The sequence below is a fragment of the Petromyzon marinus genome, unplaced genomic scaffold, assembly GCF_048934315.1.
Source record: "Petromyzon marinus isolate PM22_M1 ecotype Great Lakes invasive population unplaced genomic scaffold, UKy_Petmar_22M1.pri1.0 PM_Scaffold_165, whole genome shotgun sequence".
In the NCBI taxonomy this organism is placed as follows: domain Eukaryota; kingdom Metazoa; phylum Chordata; class Hyperoartia; order Petromyzontiformes; family Petromyzontidae; genus Petromyzon; species Petromyzon marinus.
The window spans coordinates 139,879-163,075 of NW_027423130.1; the positions used below are offsets into that span (position 1 = coordinate 139,879).

The 23,197-nt window shown below is 47.8% G+C and overlaps 1 long non-coding RNA gene across 1 annotated transcript; it reads right to left on the reverse strand.

Annotated features, from left to right (window-relative positions):
• Window positions 1–17,036: 17,036 nt before the first annotated feature.
• Window positions 17,037–20,281, reverse strand: LOC142922767 (uncharacterized). Its single transcript, XR_012940276.1, has 2 exons — window positions 19,499–20,281; window positions 17,037–18,409 (listed from the first exon to the last, which is right to left on the reverse strand). It is a non-coding gene; the product is annotated as an uncharacterized LOC142922767 (long non-coding RNA).
• Window positions 20,282–23,197: the final 2,916 nt, after the last annotated feature.

Consider the following 23,197-nt stretch of genomic DNA (forward strand, 5'->3'; position numbering starts at 1 on the left):
CCGTTGAAGAGGAGAGAGAGGTTGTGGAGAAGAAGATGAAAGAGGAAGTGAAGGGGGAGGTGAAAGAGGAAATGGAGAAGGTGGAGAGGGAGTTGGAGAAGACAAATGAGGAGATAGCGGTGGGGGACGAAGAGGACGACAAGGAGATGGAGGAGAAGATGGCTGTGGAGGAGGAAAAGGAGAAGGTGGTGGTGGTGGTGGAAGAGATGGTGATGCAGGAGGTGGAAAAGACGGAGAAAGAGAAGACGGAAGAGACAGAGGAGGCGACGGGGAAGGAGACAGAGGAGGAGACAGGAGACAGAGTTGCAGGAGGCGGTGGTAGTGCAGGAACGAAAGGGCCTGGCTCGTGTGGCGAACGCGATCCGTGCGCTCTTCCGCAGCATGATGCTGTTTGGTTGCGGCCGGTCGTCCGCACAGTTGGGGTGATGGAGGTGCCACTGGGACCGCAGCCGGGGAAGGAAACTGAGCAGCAGATGCCAGGACTGCACTGGACACTGACTGCTGCCAACAGACTAACTCTGTTAAGAGTTAGGATCAATCCAATGCATTATGTAATAATTATCATTGTTGTTTTTATTATAAACTTTATGACATAAACCTATGAGGAAACAATGTAACTTTGCATTGCTTGTGAGCGCTGCCTGGGTTGGTTTAATGTGCCTTGGCTCGTGTGCAGTGTCCCGGCTGTGTGCGCGGCGGTACAATGCCAACTATGTCATGAGAGAAGTTTCAGGCAATGGCCCTTCTTCAGAACGTGTACAAGCAGTGGTGGGAAAAGATAATCAGGCGATTCGTCTGACACATCCACCCCTTCACTGCCCCACTGCCCCTCTGCCAAGCTGCTTCTGCTGTCCTGCTGCCCCTCTGCCCACTGCCCCATTGCCTCACTGCCCCTCTGCCCACTGCCCCATTGCCTCACTGCCCCTCTGCCCACTGCCCCATTGCCTCACTGCCCCTCTGCTCCGCTGCCCCACTGCTTTGGTGCCACTCTACCCTAATGCCCCGCTGTTCCATTACTCCACTTTCCCACTGCCATCACATCCATCACGAAGCAGCGAAACGTCCATACCACCTCATTAAATATTACCCTGATGTGCACGCAGAGAGAGAGACCCTCGTTTAGCATTGCATACTGGAGGGGGCTGCTGTGATGCAATGGCTCGTAAACTTCACTGGCAATAGAGAGGTTGCTGGTTCCACCTTCTGGCACAGCAGTTGAAACAAATGGTCGAGTATCTGAAGTTCCCCTGCCTTTGTCCGCCAAACAGTACAACTGGGTACACCAAAATCGAGTGGCAAGTTGCGTGTGGTGGGTAAATGTGTGGATACTCCTTCCTCTTCAAAATCATCTAACGAGTATGGAAGAATAGACCAAAATATCGTTCAAACGCCTTTCTAGAGGTCTCTCTTGTGGAATTTCTTCCTGCCAGCAGAGGCATGAGAAAGCAATTGCAGGACTGCTCCACATTACCAATTGCCTTGGCAAAGTATTCCAATAATGCTGCTTACTAAACAGGCTGCATATGTATTTAACATGGGGGGGGGGGGTGTTGATTGTCTAGAGATGGTCCAGTGGCTCAGAGGTCAGAGCACTAAAATGGGGTTGAATCCAGGCATTCACCTACGATTAAAGCAGGTTCTCAAGTCTGGTGAATTAATGGTCTCAGCGCGGTTGCCATTGACTGCACATAATACACCATCACATTACTGCTTGGGTGAGTGGGAAATTGAGTAAGTGGGTGGGTAGGTGGTGGATGAATGAGTGCATCGGTGTGTGGATGTGTGGGTGAGTGGATGGGTAATTGAATGCGTAATTGGATGAGTTGGTGCCTGGGTGAGTGGATGGTTGGTGGTTGAATGGGTGGATGGGTAATTGAATGAGTGGGTCAGTGTGTAGATTGGTGGATGTGTGAATCTGTTAATGAGTAAGTGGGTGATTGAGTTGGTGAATGATTAGGTGGATGGATGAGTGAGTGGGCGGGTCAGTGAGTTAGTTTGAATGAATGAGTGGTTGAGTGGCTAATTACATGAATGGGGAGGTGGATACATTATTTGGTGCTTGGGTGGGTCAGTGGGTAATTGAGCGAGTGGGTGAATGAGTATGTGGGTGTGGATTTTTGAATGAGTGATTGGGTGAATGGGTGAGTTCGTGAGTCTGTGTGTGAGTGGGTAATTGAGTGGTTGGATGGGTGAGTGGGTAAATTAGTGTGTGAATGAGTGGTGGGTGAGTGGGGAGGTGATTGGGTGGGTGGGTGGATGAGTTAATTGGTGGGCGAGTGGGTGCGTGGGTGGGTGAGCGGGTGGGTGAGTTAGTAGGTGGGTGGGTGAGTGAGTGAGTGGTTGAGTGAGTGGGTGGCTGGGTGAGTGGGTGGGTAAATGGGTGGGTGGGTGAGTGAGTGGGTGAGTGGGTGGGTGAGTAGTTGAGTGGGTGGGTGAGTGGGTAATTGAGTGAGTGGGTGAATAAGTACGTGGGTAAGTGGTATTTGAATGATTGAGTGATTGGGTGAATGGGTGAGTTGGTGAGTGTGTGTGTGAGTGAGTGGGTGGGTGAGTGAGAGTGGGTGGGTGGGTGAGCGGGTGAGAGTAGGTTGGTGGGTGGGTGGGTGAGGGTGAGTGGGTGGGTGGGTGGGAGATATAGTGAGTGGATGAGTGGGTGGGTGAGTGAGTGTGTCGATATGTGGTGAGTCTGTCCCTGGTGAGTGTCTCTGGTGAGTCTGAGGACCAGACACTGTTCTGACCATTCCGTCCCCTTCGAGCGCCTTGCTGGCCTTCATCGGGGCTCACTACCAACATGAGCTGCCCCAGATATGTATATAAGAATCAAAATCTGAATATGTAATCATACTGGAGGAATCCGATGAGCTATACAGCTTTTTTCAGAGATGTCCAGTAGGGACGGCTTTGTACGTTACAGCAACAAACAATAAAAAAACGATCGGAGTGCAAGGCATAGGAAAAGTAAACAAATCACTAAAAAAAAGAATAAACTAAGCAATTTTTTAAAAATGTTATCAGGTAAAGTCCAATGAGGTATTAGCTTATTTTTCAGAAGCCACTTGACCACAAATGATAACTCATGTATGGGGGCAGCTATTGAAGGCTGAATTTCTTTCGCACCGTACATAGCCAACCGTGCTAATCGGAGGTGCCGGGGAAGGACAACAAAAGTATTAGGTTAGGATCAGGGCTATAGTTCAGGGCTATAGGGTCAGGGCTACAGGATGTAGGGGCACTGCAGGTTCTCCACAAGGCACGTGATGCCCTCTAGTGGACAAACGCATAACTACAGCTGCTGCTGCAGCTCAAAGAACAAGATGACCGAGCTGTACAGCCTCCACATCGCCACTTCCCCACGCACACAATGCGAGTGGTGCTACTCAGCCGCACAAGCTTCTGAGAGTGCATCTCATCATCAACATTAACTCAACACAAGCAGCACCCTGAAACAGGCTTCGTCTCTCAGTGTCTCATCAGCAGTCAGGCTCGCTTGAACTGGTGAACTGCCAGATGTTACTGAGAGGGAACCATTGTTAGACTCGCCTTTAGCCCGTCCAAGGACGGGTGTATTGCAGTAAATCTGAAATTTGCAAGCGAAAAAGCAGACCACGACGTGATATTCATTGCATTAATGCGTGTGTCACTGCGCCCTTACAAATTGCACAAACAGATGTTCTGTACTTTTGAGGCATAAGCAATTGGAAAATAACACTATCCAGGAACCTATTTTTTTGTTACACAGTGATATTCATGAGGGGAGTTGTTTGATGTATAGTTACGTCACCTGCTCATGATTATTTATGGGGGAGGGCGCTCCATGTGGAGTGACGTCACATGCTCATGATTCTTCTTGGTTCTTTCGGTAAAGTCACGTAGAATGGAAATACAATAATAATAATAAAAATTCCCACGAAGTTTCGGCCACAACACAAGTAGCCTTCCTCAGGTGAAGAAACAGAACTGTCGGGAGGAAGACAGCGCTTCAGTGAACACTGCCAGGCTTGGCAGCGTCTTTTAAGCTGGGTGGGAGAAGCAGAGCACCTTGACAAAGGAGTTTACATATCAACAGTAGCTGTGTTAATGTGTTGGATTAGCAGAATGTTAAAGTCAGAAAATAGCATGTAACTGGGGGATTAGCATGGATGTTAAGGTCAGAAATTAGCATGCTAATCCCCCAGTTTCATGCTAATTTCTGACTTTAACATCCTGCTAATCCAATTTCTGACTTTAACATCCTGGTAATCCAACACATTAACTCCTCCGATCCGAACATAGATGGACTCGTCAGTCTGAACAAAGCTCGTCGCTCTCCGTGGTGCTAATCCCTCATACTAACATCATGCTAATCCCCCAGTTACATGCTAATTTTATGACTTTAACATCCTGCTAATCCAACACATTAACACAGCTACTGTTGATATGTAAACTCCTTTGTCAAGGCGCTCTGCTTCTCCCACCCAGCTTAAAAGACGCTGCCAAGCCTGGCACTGAAGCGCTGTCTTCCCGACAGTTCTGTTTCTTCACCTGAGGAAGGCTACTTGTGATGTGGCCGAAACGTCGTGAGAATTTATTTATTTATTATTTTTGTTATTTTATTTCCATTCTACGTGACTTTACCGAAAGAACCAAGAAGATGAATCTCTGCAGTCACGAAAGCTTTAAATCGAAATGCTCATGCTTCCTAATGAGGGATGGGGGGGTTCATGTGGAGGACGTAACCTGTTCATGATTATTGAAGGGGGCTGTTCGATGTGGAGTGACGTCACTTGTTCATGATTATTGGTGAGGGGGGGAGTACTCCATCTGGAGTGACGTCACCCGCTCATGATTATGAATGAGGGGTGGGGGTGTGTCCATTTGGAGGACGTCACCTTCTCATGAATATTAATGAGGGGGGCTGGTCGATGTGGAGTGACGTCACGAACGTTAAGGACATACATTCCTGGGTGATTATAGTAGATATATAACAACCGCCATTCGCCCCTAAGTGGCGGTGACGTCACCACGACGCTTGTGCCAGGCCATGTGCACCTCGAGGCCACGTTTAGTGTCGAACGCCTGCTGGCAGGAGGTCACGGGGCAGACCCAGGTGCCACGGGTCGACTGACTGAGATGACTGGCTGATGCACCACCTATGCCCCCTACTGTGCCAACCTGCTGTGCCCTAGCCACCCGGCGCTCCGCTCGTTGTTGTGAGCGTCGCTCCTCTGCCCTCCGTTGTTGTTGGAGGGCAACTACCTCGAACTGCCCAGTAGCGTCCTTCACGAGCCTGCTCCACAGAGGCCGATTTTGACACCGCTGGTACCAGTCATCGGCAAGTCCACTCAGCTCCACGTCCTCCTGTACCACATCACTCCATCTCTTCTCTAGCCCGTGCGGCGCCCATTTAGCCCCCTCGATCCGGCCGAACAAAAGCTGTTTCGGCAGTGGTGGCTGGGCATGCGGGCTACATGACCCAGCCATCGCAGCCTTGCCTGCCGGAGGAGCTCACCGATGGGACCTTGCCCAGATCTTTCAAGGATTTGTGAGCTCCTCACACAATCCAGTCTGGTTAAACCCAGGATGGATCGTAGGCAGGCCTGTCTAAATGTTTCTAACCGGCGAAGATGTTCCATTAGGGGGGTCCACGTTTCGCAAGCGTAGAGAAGGGAGGGAATGACTGTGGCCGAGAAGACCCGAAGCTTCGTGTGGCGTGACAGACCAGGTAGCTTCCACACAGCGTTACGCAACCGATGAAAATATATTGCCGCACGACTGATTCGGAGTGAGACCTCTGCTGTTAAACTGGAGCCAGTCATGAGCACACTGCCCAGATGTGGGAAGCTCTCCACTCTCTCCACAACTGCCCCATCACCGATTGGGAGTTGTGGGGTTGGAGTGTCCCATGGTACAAAATACCCAGGTAGGTGCTTAGTTTTGGTGGGGCTGATGGTAAGGCCCCATCGCTAAGAGGCACGCTCCAGCCTCAGCAGCAGCATCTCCAACTCCTCCTCTGAATGAGCAGCTATTACCAAATAATCGGCATACATAACGTGGTTGAGCAATAGGGAGCCATCCCTTGACCGCACCCGGGCATCGATCAGCCTCCCATTATATCTGTACCATATGGAGATTCCCCCGGTACAGCTATTGAAGGCGTCATGAACTACGTGGTCAAAATAGATGTTAAATAATGTGGGAGCCAGAGGACATCCCTGTCGCACCCCAAGGTATACAGGGAATGGCTCGGACTCCCGGCCACGTAGTTTTACCCGGGCCCGCTCACCATCATGAAGGTCCTTAATGATCGTGAGCAAAGGGTCAGGTACTCCAAAAGCACGAAGAACAAACCATAGCCCAGGCCTACTGATGGTATCATAGGCCTTGACCAGGTCAATAAAGCAGAGATGTAGGTCTTGCTGGAATTCCCTACACCTCTGCTGTAGCAGACGGACAGAAAATATGGCATCTGTGCAGGACCGCCCTTTCCTGAAACCGCATTGGGGCTCCGCAAGCCTCTCCTCAGCGTGCCTGGCAAGGCGATGTTGAATAATCCTTGCCAGGACCTTTCCCGGCACACTGAGGAGTGAGATGCCCCTGTAGTTGTCACAGTCTGTGCGGTCTCCCTTCTTAAAGAGGGGGACGACCAGGGCATCCTTCCAATCCTGCATAACCCGTCAAGTGGTCCTTACTGTTGTTATGATGTCATATAGGGCAGTCTGTGCACCAACGCCACCCTCCCTCAGCAGTTCGCTTGGGAGATCATCTTTGCCCGTTGCCTTTCCTGGTCTCAGACTCCGGATTGCCTTCAGTACTTCCTCAACAGATGGCACTTCAGCCTGCCACTCACAGGCGGTGACTTCTTCCAATATTTGAGGCACCGCAGCCTCAGCAGGGTCATCCTCACTTTGTGCCACGATGTTTTCCTGGCTGAGGGATTTTCCCTCCCCCAGGACCTCACAGAAGTGCTCAGCAAATCTGCAAACCTGTTTCACCGGGGGGTCGGAAATTGGATCACCGTTTTTTCCCCTAATGATGGTAATAGGTGTGGCGCTGCAGGTAACTTTTTTGATGGAGTTAAATAGAGATTTGTGATCGTGGGCCACTGAGGCAGACTCCATTTCCTCAGCAACCCGCGACCACCATCCATCCTTGCAGCGCCTCACGGCTCTCCGAACCTCCGAGCGAAGGTTGCGGTAAGCCTCCTCATTCTCTGACGTGGGATTCTGTAGCCGATGACAGTGGGCCTGTCGCTTTTCTCAAATATCCTGAACACCTCCTCTGTCAGCCAGGGTCTCTGGGGAGGTCTGGACCGCGTACCCAAAGCAGCCATTGCAGCTGCATGAGTCACAGTCCTAAACCTCTCCCATTTACCCTCGACATCAGGAGGAGTCGGGGACGATGCCAACCCCAGCCGCAGTCGATGATGAAATTCTCAGTAGATATATGGGCCCTTCTTCACCCACCCACCCACCCACTCACTCCCTCATCCATCCACTCACCTACTCACCCATCCACTCACTTACTCAATGAGCCGCTCACCTTCTCACCCAGTACTTACACATTAACTGACCCTGCCACCCACTCAATTTCTAACCCACCCACTCAATTTCTAACCCACTCACTCACCCAACCAGCTGCCCACTCCCTCAGCCACTCACTTACTTACCCACCCACTTATACATCCACTTACCATGCAACCCACTCAATTTCTAACCCACCCACTCACCCAACCGCCCGCCCACTCATCTACTCACCCATTACCACGGAATTATTCACCCACTCACCCATTAGTCAACCACCCAATAATTCAACCACTCACAAAATAAATCACCTATTAATTAAACCACCCACTAACTCAGCCATCCACTACCTCAACCACCCACTAACTCAACCACCCACTAACTCGACCACCCACTAACTCAACCACCGAGCCACTCACCCACTCAGCAAGCCACCTACTACTATATCTCTAACCCACTATTTCACTCTCCCACCTCCCACTCACCTACACACTAAACTAAATCTAAATGATGTTTATTTTACCAGGTAAGGCACACGGAGCTATATAGCTCGTTTTCAAAACAACCGTTACCACAAATGATAGCTCAACAATGTGGCGTATCACGGATACATTTATAGCAGCCAACTCCTCTAAATGCATGTTTCTAAATGTTTAGGGAAATAGAGACGCAACAAGGTAGGGATTGAACCTAGAAGCTCCTGGATACCAGGCGAGATAGTATCTCGTCACCATGGCGCTACGCTCTTGGACTCTCACCCACTCAAACACCTACCCACTAACTTAACCACTCACTAACTCAACCAGCCACTTACTCAACCACCCACAAACTCAACCACCGAGCCATTCACACACGAACCCACTCACCATGCCACCCATTGTTGTTATTCTGTCTCTCACTGTTCAAATAAACCTACCATTAAAATTATAGATTGATCATTTTTTTGTCAGTGGGAAAACGTACAAAATCAGCAGGGGATCAAATACTTTTTTCCCTCACTGTATATGTGATAAACCACTTTGTTTTCCTGTCATTTGTAACAAGGTCACTTTTGAAAAAGATCTATATATCTCTGTGGACCTTAGCTAGTACAATGAAAAATAGTTCAGTTTTAGTTTATTGAGTGGGTAGGTGTGTGATTGAGTCATGGGTGGTTGGGTAGGTGGGTGAGTAGGTAAGTAGCTGGGTGAGCGGACGGGTGAGTGTGTGAGTTAGAGAGTGGGTGGGTGGATGGGTGGGTTTGTGAGTGGGGGAGTGAATAGGTGAGTGGGTGGGTGAGTGAAGTCTTGAGTGAGTGGGTGTTGTATATGTGGGTGTGTTAAAATTGATGAAAAGTAATGAAAATTAAATGAAATTCGAAATTTGCATAATGATTCCAAAATTATGTTAATTCGTGTAATTATGCGTATAACTATGCTAATTAGAGAGGTAATCGTATTAATTTATACGAGTGGGTGTGGTTGTGTTAATGATAGCCTTTATGATAATCAGGCCCCGCCTCGTTGACGAGGTGGGGTTATCAATCAGGATAACGCAATCAATCGTGTGCAGTTACGCTAGTGTCAATTCGGCCTCGTTGTCTAACTTTGTATTATTGATCAGCATAATACAATGATTCTCGCTTTAACACTCTGTTCATATTTTAGGTCCCAAGTTCATATCATTCGTTTTAAAGTTTAATGAGTGTGGATTGGTGTGTTTATAGTTTAGGTTCCCGAGTTCATATCTGATCGCAGGATACAGATCTTATGCAAAAATTTCAGGAAAGAATCACACGACCACTTCTGTATTGATCAATTTATTTTCTAATTAAACCTTAACTATAATATGTATGCGAACTCTCAATCTCTGAACTTCAACACGGTATCCACACGGTATCAATACAGAATCATCAACGACTGTACGATTTCACTTTGATAACACATGGACCCCGCATAAAGCGATTGCCGTTAGTGAGAGAGTCAGAACATGCCAATGCTATGCTACACAAAAGCTTATACATTATAATATGAACGATTATTATGCTTGAAATGGTCAGCATGTTATCACGGCGATTGATTCACATGCAACGGTATTCATATAAAAAGACAATCAAACAGTTATTTCCAAAGGCATGAATGTAACAACAGATCCACCGGACAGAATATAAGATTACCGAAATGGCTTAGTGTGAGGGTATGCGGCAGAACGTGTTATCTCACGGGAGATTAATTAATTCGTGAATAAGATTGTATGATCAGAAAATCGGTTTAGCACGATTCCTCCCCGGGAGCGTAGCTCCGTGGCGAAGGTGCCAAGGGTTAATTCGTATTGATGGATCGGTTGGTAACTTATGCGATTAGAAGTACAGTCCAAAACAAAATATTAAAGAGGAAAATTACGAATATACTCATAAACGACGGACTGTTATCACACTATCGATGCTTCCACGGCCAGATGGTTCACGGACTTGAGTGTGTTTGTGTCATGAATTGTGTGGAGTAGTCATTGTTTGGAGTTGAGTCTTTAGGTCCAGCGAACGTCAGATTGGTCGTGTAGTGGGGCATAGCGCATCATCGTATCGTGGAGTTCTCTTTATAGGGTAATGTGAGTGTGGTTGGTCTTCTCGCGTTAACATACGTCGACGGGTCCCTTGTATGAAAGGGATACTCGCTCCCTTTAGAGCGGTCAGGGTGAGTGGGGGTTGTGCATCATACGTATCGGCGTTCCCTCCTCCACACAGCAGCCAGCCTCTGTCCACGGGGGAGAGTTGCTTGATCGCTCTCAGTGCTGCTCAGTGGCCACCTCTCTCCACTGCTGGATGAGCTGAGCGATCACGCTCGTGCTGGTTCGCCGACAGCAGTTTCTCTCCGCTGCTGGATGAGCTGCATCGGCACGCTCCCTCTCTCTGGGTGGAGAACTCGAAGGTGCTCGTTGCTGGTTTGCTGAAAGCAGGTTTTTCTCCACTGCTGGATGACTCAAGTCGCACGTGCTCTTGCTCTGGTTTGCAGAAGCTCTTGCTTGGTGCGTCGGTCGCTCTGCAGCTGGACTCAATGTAGAATAAACTTTCAACAATACTCTTTTTTTCAGTTCTTTTAAAATCCCACTCGGTGGCGCCTCACTACCTTGCGAGTCTTGCCAACGTCAGTGGGTAGCGACGGGGCCACTTTGGCTTCTGTTCGCCGCCCCCTGCTCTGCAGCTCGCCGGCTCGCGACCTGTTCCTCTCGTTCCCGATTGGAACTGCTCCTGAGCCGACTCACTGGTCGAACTCTCTCGCGTTCCGACCTCCTCCGAGTCGAACTCCCCGAGTTCCGACCCCCCTGGTCGAACTCTTCCGAATTGCTCCTCCGAGTCGAACTGTCTCCCGAGAGTCGACCCCCCCCCGGTCGAACTCTGGTGAGCCGACCCCCCCCCCCACCCCGGTCGAACTCTGGTGAGCCGACCCCCTCCGGTCGAACTGAGGTTTCAATGCTCAGGATCCTCTTTTTATGCACAAAAATCCCTTCACTCGGATCCTGCCCACAAGGCGGAGTTTCTTTCGATTTTTGCTGTGTCAGGATTTGTCCGTATGTATCTGCGTCCGTGTGTGTGTGTCTGTACGTGTGTCAGTGTGTCATTGTGTGCATCACCCACGGTATATTCCGTTGTCATACTCCTACCATAAAACCCACAAGTAAAACAATCAAATGTTATAAATTGTCTCGAAGGCGCCTCTGTCTGGGTGCACAACCTGGAGGGAGGGGCGATATTCCCTCCGACTTTCACCGACGCACAAAGAAATGGTTAAAAAGTTTTAAGTTAACATTTCATTTCATCAGAGTTCCAAAGTTATGATTCTGTATTAATCCAATGTCTGTCAGCTTCCCGTTGTGGTGTTTGACTCGTGTTTCCTCGAGCGTATACACACTCCTACCCCGCGCTGCGGGGATACAAAGACGGCCAGGATCTCCCTTTCTCTCCGACCTTGGGTTTAACATCGCCCTTTGCTTACGTTGCAGTTTTGCTGTGCGCTTGCATTTCTTTTCCTCTCTACTCTTGCTTTAACCCTGCTTATTATTTGCGTATGGGTGGATTAGAGCATTCATGTTGACGTATGAAAACTGATTGTTATAGGCTTCGGGTCAAGTCGTATAGAAATTATTAAAATGTAAATACATTTCATATTAAATTAATAGACGGGTGATGGTTACATTGACATAGCTTGTGGCAGGGTTCAATTGAAGTGGGTGTGAAGATAAATAACTTTAGCCTACCCTGTCGTTAAATTCCGACTTTAAGTTACTTTAATAGTAATGCAGAACCAATTAGCTTTTTTGACTTAACTAGATCTAGGCTAACGCAACCTCCCAGTGACCCTGGCTTTGTGTTTATGTCAGCCCCTTGCAATCCGCTGGGCTCTGCGCTCTATCTGCTCCCTCTGACCCTGGGAGGGCTCTGAACGTCAAAACGTGTTAGTGGGTCAAGGTAAATATGACCTCCACATGCCATGCCGAGGCCTGGTTTGGTGTTTTTATTCATTATTAAAATAAAAACAATAGAAATATGTTTCTATATGTATCGAAAAATTACTTGTTAATATTAAGATGGAAAGGGGGCATATACAACAGTGGCCTGCTTCATGTATCTATTTACGAACGTTCGATTTTACAAAATGTCACGTTCATGCAATTGACAAATTATGGACACCTTTAGATGAACAAAATCGAATTTCCGCGTGAACGAAATTCCATACGGCACGCGCCAGATCAAACGAGAAGCACCGTGGAGGCTGCATCACCCGTCCACTACAGCGTCACTGTAGTGGACGGGTGCAGGGCAACAGCAAAGCCTCCACATCACCTCCAGTCAATTCAACATGCAAATCTTTTGGTGAATTCCCTGCAAAGGTAAAAAAAATCCTTACGGGTACTTTTGCATTGTGAAAAATGATATAGTTGTATATTTTTAGATAAGGAGTGGAGTTGATATGTCCGAAACGCATCCCGATTTTTTTTTTCATTAAATTAATGGGAAAATTCATTTGATATTTAGTTTTTCGCGCGTTTTATAAAGAAAGCATCGCTTTCGTAAATGGATGAACATCAGTGAGTGTCCCTGTTGGTGAGCGTGACGCTAGAAATGATGGTCGAGTCAGAGGCGCGAATGTGGCCCAGGGCAGACACGCGGACGTGCGGGCGTGGCAGTGGGGAACAACGGGGTCATGATTCCAGTCGTATGAGCACAGGGCTCGTTTCAAGTTTCATTTATTATTGGTATATCCCTGTGAGCCATGCGGCTCTTGAGTCGGGTGCAAGCACAAACAATATGAACAGAGAACATCTTAAAAGCGACGACACGCAACAGAAACATCCTGGATAAAACAGCAAATCTTCCAGAAAAGAGAACGGTATTACAACGCTGTGTGCAAAAATCTCAGTGTAATGCAAGTCAAAGAATAACAACCATAAGACAATTTAGATTTAAGTTATCAGGCCAACTCCGCACTTCCACAAGAAACATGGCTTAAACCATGTTTTCGAAATCAAAATAAAGCTATAAAAACAATGTAAGAACAGTAATCATAGGAACTGTGATTCAAATTTAACAAAACACATTGCAGCGGAGGGAGCTGGTAGGAACGTTGGGTTGCTCGGTCAATGACCAGGGTCAACGGCGGCGTGGTGTATTCCGCAAATATGCCCGACTATGAGGGCAGGCACAAGTCGGCGTGAGTAGGTTAAACGTTGAGTTTTATAAGGGCACCACGGGGTGACCAGCCCCTCCCCACCCAGCCCCTCCCATTTTTGTATGCACGACGGACGGTCACAATGATCCCCTGTGGGTTGGTGTCACCAGGAGGTTCCTACCAGTATTAACGATATACATTTCAGTTTATTTATTTATTTGGTATAGCCCTGTGAGCCATTTGGCTCTTGAAATCGGGTGCAACCGCAACAAGCAAAAAACAAGAAAAAACGAACAAGAAAACATCTTAAAGTGACTATGTGACTGTGTGCAAACAGAAAATCCAAGAAAAGACAGCAAAATATTCTTGAAAAAGCACCGTACACCAACGCTGTGTGCAAAAATCCCAGTGGGATGCAAGTCAAACAACAAGAAGAAAACTTAGATTAAGGCCACCAGTCTAACTTCGTACTACAAACATGTGCAAACCAAAAAACTTTTTGAAATAACCAAAAAATAAAGCCATAATTGCAATGTAACAGTGATCATAGGGACTGACCGAATTTTTAACAATAAACTACATGAATAACTTGCAACACCAAACCCTAGAGCCACAGCTGGCTGCATGAGTTACTCCACAACAGAAGCATCAGTCGGAGTATCTATTTTTCAATGCACCTTTAAGATCAGCACGCTAAATCAAAATACAGATAATACTTTGCAGTAGTCATTTGGAGCGAAACATTTTATTTTACGCTAATGAATAGCAGTGGCAGCTTGGGGTGTACAACTCCTCTAGAGCAGTGTTGAGAGAAGATCTCATTGGTAGCGATTCAAGTTGCAGTTTATTGGCAATAACATTCCAGACCCTGGGGGCATCAATAGCAAAGGCCCTTCCTCCAGTTTTTGTACGGCAATAGGGAATGTGCAGCTGGTAAATGAGCGAAGACCTGAGGTCAAATTTGTTCTTTGAAACAGAGACGAGGTCCAGTAGGTAGTCTGCGGAATTTTTTGTAAGTACATCGTGAATAAATAAGACGTGTTGCACAAGCCGTCGAACATTAAGAGATGTTAAGTTTGACCCAATGTAGAGATCAGTGGTGAGTCCTATATGGGCAGTGCAATGTAAATCTTAAGGCCGAGTGATAGATGGAATCAAGCTTCAGTACTTGGGGCTGATTTTTACACGATGTCACAGTAATCAAGCAGAGGCAGTATGGTAGCTTTTATCAATGCAAAACGGAACATTGGGGGAGAAGCAGTGCTTGTGTCGATACAGAAAACCAATTTATATTTTCGTCTTTTTACCAATATAATCAATGCGATCTTCAAAATTCAGTTTTGAATCCAGGATGACCAAGATACTTATAGATCTTGACTTGCTCTATTTGATAATTATTTAAGGGCTGTAATTGGGGAAAAATAACTTCCAGCTTTAGTCCTGGTGAGAAGCATAGCACCTTGGTTTTGGAGGTATTCAGGACTAGTTTAAGAGCAACTAGCTGATGTTGTAGTTTGTTGAAATCACCCTGTAGCTTAGCAATCACGCCATCCGGAGAGCGGCCAGCAGTAATTAGTATCGTGTAATTTGCAAAAAGATTTACCCTGGAATGACCCAGGTCAGTGCCCAAGTCATTGACATAAAGAGAGAACAAAAGGGGGCCAAGGATGGAACCCTGTGGAACCCCTTTTGTTATCTTAACGCCGATTGACCTCCAACCATCTGTGAATACAGTTTGGGTGCGAGAAGAGGTAATTTTGTACCCATTTTACTGCGTTTTCGGAAAAACAGAGGCAACTTAGTTTACTTAGCAGGGTGTTGTGGTCTACTGTATCAAAAGCTTTGGACAGGTCAAGAAAAAGACAGGCACATTACTGCTTAGTATCAAGGCTACTGTAAATGTGATTCAGTCTAATGGAGCAGATGTGGTGCTGTATTTTTTTCAGAACCCAGATTGTTTTAGATGTAGTAGATTGTTGGTGGGCAGGAAACTGCTAATTTGGTAGTTCAATAATTTTTCAAACATTTTCATGAACGGGGACAAAATTGAGATAGGTTGGTAGTTATTTGGATCATCTTTAGGGCCCTCTTTGTGAAGTGGACGGACGTAGGAATGTTTCCATTCTAGAGCAACTGATGCTTATATGATGGACAGGTTGAAAATATGGGCTATAGGTTTGTATATTAGGTGACCAACAGTTAGTAGAGCAAAGATGGGAATACTATCTGCTCCGGTAGAGGAAGACCCTTTGAGGTAGGACAGTTGTTTCAGAACAATACTTTCGTGGATTTGCTGGAAACTAAAGTCGTTTAATATTTGGACAGGGGTGTATGAATTTGCATGAGCAGGGGTGACTCCCAATACATCAAAAAGATTACCAGCTTAAGAAAAATGAAGGTTAAAAAATTGTCAACTATTTTTTTGGGATCTGAAAAATATTCCCCATTTCCGTTAAGCTCAACGGGCAGATTATCTGTATTGGATGCCTTTTCGATACATTTGATTGTTTTCCAGAAAATCCTGGCATTTCCATGTGATTCCAGGAGGAAAAATAGGCATTTTTTTGACGCATCTATTCCTTAAAATCCTGTATTCTAGACAGTCATTGACCAAAGTACTTTTCTGAGCACATGTCCAAGCCTTGTCCCTAGTTTTCATGAGCTTTGTAATCAAAGGATCAAACCATGGTGGGTGGTTGCCTTTAGTTTTAAATCTAACCAACGGAGCATGTCTGTTAAGAATTTGGAGAAACGTGTACCTGAAGGTCTCCCAAGCCGTAGTTAGGTTGGGGATATCACAGACCTTGTCAATATCCGAGTGAAGCACATAATTAGTAAATGCCCGAGTGCTGAAGTGTCCGAGTGCTTCGGGTCTGGCTGATGATCTCACCCCAAAAATGGAGTGATCACTAAGGTTTTTACCCAAAACACCAGTCAGTGTGAAATTGTGAGGGGCATTTGTCAATAGGGCGTCAAGCAGAGATGACTGTACCAGATTTTTTAGGTTGGGTCTTGTGGGGACATTTATTAATTTTAGCAGGTTAAATTCATCTGCAAAATGTGGCCACGGCCAGCGGGTTTAGCAAATTCCAATTTAGATCACCCACTAAAACTATTTCACCTTTAGGGAGGCCTCCAAAAAGCTCTGCAGATGCAGCTTCAACATCCTTCCCACTAGGCGGTCTATGTCAGGACACTACCAATATATGTTATTTGGGAGAGTTAATCTGAGAGCCAGACCTTCAAAGCAACATTCTTTAAACAAGGAGTGAGCTGGTGAACATGCAATAGTATTACGATACTATAACATGTACGACCAAAGTTGCAGCCATAGCTGGCAGCATGACACTCCCAGTGTATGATGTGTGCGAGTCAGTGGTAGTGCGAGTGAGTGTATGATGAGTGAATGGGTCTGTGGTTGTGTGAGTGATTGATGTGCGAGTGAGTCAGTGTAAGATGAGCGAGTTTATCACGGCATCCTTTCCGCTACTACGGCCTTCTCCACGCCATCACGGCCTCCATGACGTGGCGAGTGAGCACTCGAGTCAAGAAGTGCCGAAAATAAATGTCATTATACTCTTGGTAGGTAAGAGGCCAATGTTCAGTATAACCCTCCACCAACCGACAGAGCCAATCACTTTAAGTCGTCACTTGGGAAAACATGCCAATTGATTTGGCACTTCAGCAATAGCCGAAATGTTAAAAAGCAAGCAAAATTTCCAATTTTATATTCGACGTTTCGCTGCAGATACCATTGTCGGCGTTAACAGAACAATAAAATTCACGAAGTTTCGACTGCAACACAACAATCATCAGGTGTGAAAACCACGCGACTTACCGAAAGAACCAAGAATATAGCAATACAACTGTTAAACTTTTTTTTGGTACACTATTCAATTGACACCCTTTATTGCCTCCATACGCAATAATATAATCGTGATTGAGCGAACCAGTGAGTGAGTGTTGTTGAGACCTGTAGTGTGGTGGTTGAACACAGCTTAACATGTTAATACAGGTTTTAGGATTAGATCCCATAAGTATAGATGCGTCGCAACCCTCCACCACCCGACAGCCAGTAAGGTATGTCACGTAAACAACGTGCCAAATAGTTAATTAAAATACAATATATTGCCAACAGCCTACTGTAGCCAGCACCTATGAAGGCTGGTACGATACACAATGGGGTGTGTGGCCAGCACCATGCTTGGCCGCCTTTGTCTCCCCAGTGGCATTGTTTACACATTGTAATTGATACTCAGAGGTTGAGTTAATCTAGGGGAGGCCCAGGACCGGCTCAGATAATTGTCACTGGTGTTGGACAATCGAACCCTGGTCGCCATGTTAATTACAGTGTGCTAACCGCTGCACCACCGCTCCCCACACTAGGTCTGATGCCCTATAAAATTTGCCCACGAACTGCTCTATTTGAAGGGGTTAGAAAAACCTCACTCCCAGTAATTCTGGTCGAGCCGTTTCCGCAGCCCAAGGGTATGAGCATCTGTGCACCCGGGGGAACCCTAACAGTTTCACACACCATGGCCTGAACCACAGTGTTAGCGATACACCATCCAGTAGGGGACTCCAAAAATCTCAACCGATGCCCCGACGGTAACTCCACACAACCCTGGTCAATTAAAATCCAGAGGGGCATCCTCTTCCAAAAATCCTTCCAGAATAAACAAGGCACCGCTAACGAACTTGAAACCAACACCAGGCCCGTCCTTTCAATATCGCCAATCCGTATCGATGCCTTGATTTAGCCCACAATGCCTAAACTCCCACCATTAGCGGCAACACACAGATTATCTACCAGACCCAGGCAACCCACATCTATGGCAGAGTCCTAAAAATAAACTCTGAAACCATGGTGGCGGATGCCCCCGTATCTATGAGCATTCGCACCTCAACAGCCTGCACAAATCCACATACTATGGATGATCCCGCTGCCATGACACAGTGTGCCAGTGCGATCCATTGCCAACCATCATGCACGACCTTCATACCCCGTATTCCTATGAGGGGCGACGGCGTGTGCACCTGACACGGACTGAAATGGGATGCATGAGGTGGCTGTGTCGGCCGGGTGTGTGACCTATTGCAACCTGCCTTTGGACCCAGAGGAGCGGAGGCGGCCCCAAATCAGCACGGCAGCCCCTGGAGATGTGTCCCGGTAGGCCACAACTGAAAGAGGTAATGGGGCCCCCCCCCCCCGCCGCTTGTCCCATCGTCGTCCCACTCCGAATGTCCTCCGCAGGCTCCAACCACCTGACGCGCACACCCAGGGAGACTCTCAGAGAGCCTGGTTGCCCTTTTCTCCCGGAAATCCAGCCCCTGCCTTTACCCCAGCACGTCGTCGCAGGTTACAGTGGGCCTGGATGCAATGGGCTACCTGAATCGAGAACAGGTCATCCTCCTCTGTGGCTGGCAAACAAACGTTATTTTCCTGAGCCAGCGTCAACATTTTCTCAAGCACCAGAGAATCCAGTCCTGCCCGCTCCATCTTTGGGTACGCATCCTTGGCCAGCGACAGCAGTGCGCTGCAGAAAGCGCGGGGTGTCTCCGTCTCCCCCCAACTCTGTATTACGAATGTCTGCCGCGTTGGACGGCAGTTCAAAAATTGCCGCCAACTGGGAGTACGCTTGACGCAGCTTCGTTCTGTCCACCTCCGGAATGTAAAAAAACGCCGCCAAGGCTCTTATCCAGTGTGGTGGGAAGAATAAGTAGCGCCTCCGCATCGGACCACCCTGCGAGCTCGCAAGTGGTGGCGAACCGCCGCTGGAAGGCCGCCCAAGCACCCCCCGCAGCCGGAAATTAATTGAGAAGCGGCAGCCGCTGCGCGAGGGAAGGTGCCCCCGGATGAGCTGTCGGCGGCAGGTTAAAGGGACCCAATTCCTGCCCTCGGTCGGCAGTGATGGCGGAGTCGCCCGCTCGCCACCCCCGAGCCACAGCCCCTTCCTTCGGCTGTTCCCTGCCCAGCTGCCCCCCAGGGTCGACACTGTGGAAAGCCGCCCCACGATGCGCTTGCCGATTGCCCGCAGCCCCCCTTCAGCCGGCGGCGGCGCAGAGCCGTCGCCCTTTGCTCGCTGCCCCGCCGGGATCACCACTCCGGGGCCCCCCACAAGGGGTCCCGGTTGCCAGCCCTGCCCGGGAATCCTCCTTGCCCGAGGGTATGCGGGCGAGAGCCTTCCTCTTCACGTGTTTCAGCATAGTCTATTTCCCCCTCAAGGATTCGAAGAAAAAACATTCATAACAACCCTAAAATATAAAAAAAATTTCGTTTACACGCCTGACACCAAATGTTGTGTTCTAGTTCACAGACACTAATAGGAGGTACTCTATCTCTTTTATTCCGACCTTCAGAGCCTTAGGGGATAACCACACACCGGGTCGGGACAGCCAACATGCTGCCAAACCCACAGCTGAAGAGGGTGACGATCACAATTACGACAGCACGACGAATTCCACTCCAGATCGCAGCTGCCCCGGCTGTGAGTTGGAGCTCGCCTTATATCCTGAAAAGCGTGGCCAGGCTCCACCCTCGGCCCTGCACCCCTCTGGATCCTTCAGATGGCTTCATGCTTTGCCCACAGCTGCAACTGGTAGAACGGGCTGATAGTCCTAATGCCATTGTCTACCAATCTCCCAGCGGCACGCGCTCCAGTGACTCATTCCACGTCACCACACAAGTGTGTGAGCATTAGCTGGTAATTAAATCAGTATCCATCGAGCAGTGGATTAAACATGTCCGATGATGATGATGAAGAATTTAAACTGCAAGCATACACTTATATTTTATTAACGAAGAGCGTACAGACATTAAATGGCTCAATCGTGGCATGATGCCTCAATCTTCCACCTATCTAAATATGGCAACATAATTGACGTGAATAATTTCACACATTAAACTCATATTGCACACGTGTATATATTCTGCGCGAAGATGACTGAACAAAATATAATATATAATGCCAACCAACCGAATAAATGTTCCGTGTAGTTAACTGGTTCACAGTGGGTGTCCATTACATGTGTAGTGACATATAATGGGTCACTACGGCACCTAGTGCCATCTACCGACAGAGAGAAGAATAGTGGGTATAGTAGCCCTCTGCCAGCAGAGTATATGTCATGGTAGACGTCTCTGGGGCTGGCAGGGGCACGTGATGGCATGTAGGCCAAAGGTGACAGAGGGGACACGTGTTGTAGGACCCAGTACCTTCTAGTGAGTTCCAGAAGGGGGCGTGGCCGAGGGCAGAGCCAGGCAGGGGACACGTGGAAGGCGATCCAGAACCTTCTAGTAAGTTCTGGATGAAATCGTGTCCGAGGGCGGAGCGGGGCCCCGCTGAGGGGTATGAAAGGGGGGTCCCGGGGCTGCATCAGGGCTGTTTGCTGCAATAGAACCCGCCTTGCTACGTCTTCTCTTCGGTCTTCATGCTCAGCAACTTGGGTCAGGCAGTGTGCCGACTGACCTGACGCGTTTGTGTCGTTACCCCATTGTGGTCATAGAATAAATGTGTTGCCTCCTGAATCAGTGTGTCTTTCAAGTGAGCCCACTACACGTGCACTGTACTTAAATACATACGAAAAAGACTTAGAAATTACAACTAAGCTCATATGAATTATACGTGAGGCTAACAAGATAACTACATTGTAAATTGAGAATGCCGCAATTAAAAAAAATTACATAATACTATCAAACTTAGTCACGTATTATTGATGTAATAGACTTGGAGTGAGTTCAACTGAGTCGCAGACATAGACTTGGAGGCAACACATGTATTTAACTCCAACACACGGGATAACTACCCCTTAGCAGAATAACAACCTATGGTGGTGACCACCAGGCTAACTAAACTAATTACAACGTACCGAGCTACTACGGACCGGGACCACAGCTCGGGTCCAGGTCCACGTATTGGAGACTCATTGAACTGAGAACGGAGAACGTAGAATGTAGACAAAGGTTTATTCAAGGATGAACAACAACGCCGGTCCCTCTGGGGACCCAGATTATATTCTCTGCGGCGTGGCTGGCTCTACACTTGGCCATGACCACCTTCCAAAATCCTCGGGAAGGATCTGGATGCTAACCACGTGACCAAACCTAGCCACCACTTGGGCCCCTTTGTAGACTTAACTGGTCACGTGTCCTCTCGGGTCAACCAGAGTGTCATGCCCTCTAGTAACCTCATTCCTATGGTCAGCACTCCCACACCTTGTCTTGTAGGGTTGGCACTGCACGCCAAGCATGGTGCCATCTAGCGCTATCCATCAGCGCTCACCGAGCCCCTCTAAGGCCAGTACTAGACCCACACTTTTGTGGTATCCGTGATGTGGTTACACCACACACAGTGCCTCTCTAGGGCCGGCACTGCACAGTGACTTCCCGCGATGTCACTACATCAACCCCCCCCCCCCCCCCTTTGTAGCACTCAGCAGTCCCGCCTGTCAACTCCCCCTTCAACAAAAGAACAAAACGAACAACCCCTTAGTGTTCCGCAACAAACAAATACCCCAACCCATCTATACAACATATACACTATATACAGAATATACAGTAACTAATGGGGGAAGAGGATGGAAGTACATAACAACAATAGGCAAAAAAAGGAAGAGAGAAAAGGGAAGAGAGAGAGAAAAAAACAAAACGCAGTAACACACGGAACCTTTGGACCCCCTCCAGCACCAGCAGCTCCCACACTCACCGTGTAACAACACCCGCAAGCATAATGAAGACCAGGTTCAGCCAATAACCAATACAACTGCCGAGCGGCTGATGTCAATTTTTTGGAGCAGATGACACTTCTTCGGCTTAAATTTGAGGTTCGCCGCACGCATTTTAAGAATGACAGCACGTAACCGTTCCAGATGTTCTTCAAACGTACGGCTAAAAACGATAACATCATCGAGACATATCAGGCACGATAACCACTGCAGGCCAGCTAGAACCAGTTCTATCAATCGCTGGAACATAGCCAGCGTGGAATGAAGACCCATCGGAAGCCGATTAATTTCAAATAAGACTTGTGGTGTATGAAAGGCTGTGTTGGGCTCAGCCGATAGGGGTTCTGCCGGATGGGAGTGGCGTCGCCCGTATCGATGTGGTGACTCAAAAGCGTAGTGCGGCTGATGTAAAATTTGCCCTTGCTAAATACATTGGAGAATTCACGCAAAAGCGCCCTCAACTCCCACCTCTGGGACTCAGAAAAATCAGAATTTTCGGAAATGTATCCATCAGAAACCTGTTGCGGCTTCGTATTTGAAACGGCCCCCTTACCGCTATCGGTATTTCCCTCATGAAGCGCGGGTGATGTGTGGGCTAGCACGGTGCCCTCCTGAATGACAGACGTGTCCAACCCTGCATTCAGGACTTGAATGAACGGTTCCTGGTCATTGGATAACCAGAGTCTGGGCGCCTATCAACGTCAACTTCCGAATGGCTTTGTTTGAGGGTCCTAGGAGAATTCTTCCCGCAGTCGCCTCCTGGTCTAGCGGCTTGCGCAATCATAAAGAAACGAACATTTTCACACCGGGGGGAATCTTTACGGTCTTACTCGCAAGCGCTTGTACAGTAGTGTGGCCATGCCCATTCGAGTGGGAGAAAGCGAAAAGGCCATTTGACGGCCCGATGGCAACTCAAGGCAACCTTGATCGATCAAAATTATTAGGGGCATCTTCCCCAAGATGTCAGTCTCGAGCAAGCAAAGCACGGCCAAGGACGTTGATACATGAACTGGTCCCGTCATTTTCTGGGTTGGAATCATTCTCAGGTGGTGCAATATATTTGGGAGGGTCAACATTGTAATCAAGTGCACCCTGTTAGGAAGAGACAATGGGATATGATTCCACACTGCCAGGGAAGTTTGGATCTATTGGGGTAGATGGGAGAAGTTCACCTTAAAAAGCTCACTCAGCCGACTCGGAATAATGACTCCGAGATATTAAATCCTCTGAAGGCACCATTTGAAGGGGCAGAATTTAATTGTGAGGCCTTGAGAGTCTGGGAGATGGTAACTAGTTATGATTTGTTTACATTTAGCTTATATCCTGCCA